General features: G+C 31.9%; 1 long non-coding RNA gene across 1 annotated transcript; it reads right to left on the bottom strand.

Annotated features, from left to right (window-relative positions):
- Positions 1-524: 524 nt before the first annotated feature.
- Positions 525-1,267, bottom strand: LOC100582296. Its single transcript, XR_120863.2, has 2 exons — positions 1,187-1,267; positions 525-864 (listed from the first exon to the last, which is right to left on the bottom strand). It is a non-coding gene; the product is annotated as an uncharacterized LOC100582296 (long non-coding RNA).
- Positions 1,268-2,219: the final 952 nt, after the last annotated feature.

Below are 2,219 nucleotides of genomic sequence, written 5' to 3'. Positions count from 1 at the left end.
GTATGCATTGTATAAACATTTCAAGTGCTCATATAATATATAGGAGTAAATCAATGTTACTTTAGCTGTCAGTAAGAAAAATATGTTAAAGGCAGAAGATTTCTATACTACTTATTGGCCCACTGTTAGATGAGTTGACACTAGAAGATAAAATGTGGAATATGAATACCTGTGGCATATTATCATTAATCTTCTTGAAAATGAATAAATTTCTTTTCAGCTTAATTTCCCAGATATCTACTTTGCTAAATTCTTTCTAATAGCATTTTCAGAGTGAAACATTTTATTTTTATGTGATGTATATGCAAATATTAAATTTAACTCATGTATTAAGAGAAGCCTATTCTCTTTTTGAAGCAGTGAAGAAGACCAATACCGCATTTCCCAAGATCTGTACCAAATAAAAGTATCTCTTATTGTCTAAATACAATTGTATTGATTATGCTTGTAGTTATTTTGTACTATGCTTGTAGAGATTGTAGTTATTATGAACAAGTTTCTAAAAATAAGACAATTTAAGCAAATGACAGTAAAGTAGTTGAATACATTTGGTGTAATGTGTGGTATGGCCAGGTAGAACACGTATCAATAACATGTAACAAGAAGAAAGTGGTTCCTCCTAATTTTATTTGTCTTTCCAGCTAGTAAATGGATGTTCCTTGAATTACTCAAATCTCTAGTCTTTGTTCTCTCTGTTGAGATCTGACAGATGGGAGCTCAGCTGCAGCCATGCAGAATGTTCTGAATGTGACATGTGTACAGATCAGATGATATCATCTTCCCCAAGAGGCTTGCTTAGGCCTCTTCAGCAACTTTGACCTGCTTTAGCCAATGCATCCTCACAGGAAGAATTTTTGGAATTTTCTATGAACAAAAATAAGACTAGATCACGAACGATAGTCATTTTTTCATCTTCCTTTATCATGAGCAAAAAACGTATTTTTTCCACATAAGCATTAGTCATTTTTTATTTAATACTGATGATCATTTTTTTCTTTAAATGTTATTACTTAAAAAATCTGTTGTGCCAAGACACTTGGGCTATATGTTTGATGGCAGAAATGCAAGCTCAGTTGAATTTAAAATATATTCAATATATGATGGAATTATTTTTAGGTACAGTTTTAAAATTTTGGTTATCAGTAGTATTGGTCTATTTTTAACCCATGAAAGAAGTAATACTGACTTTAAAAAAAAATTAAAATGGGCTGTTTTGATTGGAGTTTGAAAGGAAATTCCTAATGTTTCCTCTTCCAACTTCTTTCTAAAGTGAAGTTTCTAAACAGAAAAAACAAAATGAAACACAAACAAAAGACTCATAGTACTGTAAATTAAGACTGGCAGAAAGTATTATGCCAAAATTCACAGTAATTTTAAAGCAGTCATAACTGGACTTGAGAAAAGCTTAACCAGGGTTAACAAATAATGGGCTCACATTATGAGAAAGACAGGCTGAATAAAGAGAGTTATTTTTTTTTTTTACCTTTTCCAGTTGTGCCCTTTGACTCAACAAATCAGAACATGCTATAGAGAGAAACAGCAACTGTCCATTCCACCTCTCAGATGGTACTTTGTGATGAGTGTCATCACCACTTGCCTTATTTGCTACCCTCATAAATCCAGGTTAGTTAGGAATTGACAATACCAGAAACCCTCACAAATTATATAGGTACATGGTTCTTTGCATTTAGGGTGTGGAGTATAAAAAATCTTATTTAATCAGAAGAAAGACAAGAAATTATAATCAGAGAAATAATAGTAAATTAACCAATGAAAAAATACTATTATTGCCCTCAACTGGTAGATATAAATGTGAAAGACTAGATATTGTGAATAACTTTCCTGAGATCATGCTGTGATTTTTAACAAGTATAAATTATAATGGAGGAATGTGAATTCATATGGTCTAATTTCAGGATGTAGAGTTTTAAAAACAATGGTAATTGACACAGTTAAATTAATAATAAGGGTTAATAGTGCATATTCCGTGGCAAGCACTGTGCTAGATCATCTACAAGCATAATCTCATTAGGTCTTCTCAACAATTGTGTGAGATGTGATTACGATACCCATTTTATCAATCAGAAAGAAGACTGTCAAGTATAAATGATTTGCCAAATTTCACACCTCTGCAACTGACGTTGTGACAGAATTGATTCATGCTGTTGTGGAAACCTTATCTAGACTGTGCCAATCTGATTTTTTTTAATTTGGAATTC

This window comes from Nomascus leucogenys, chromosome 22a (assembly GCF_006542625.1).
Source record: "Nomascus leucogenys isolate Asia chromosome 22a, Asia_NLE_v1, whole genome shotgun sequence".
Taxonomy (NCBI): Eukaryota; Metazoa; Chordata; class Mammalia; order Primates; family Hylobatidae; genus Nomascus; species Nomascus leucogenys.
The sequence above is the reverse complement of the archived record's forward strand: the minus strand, read 5'-3'. Positions and strand labels throughout refer to the sequence as shown.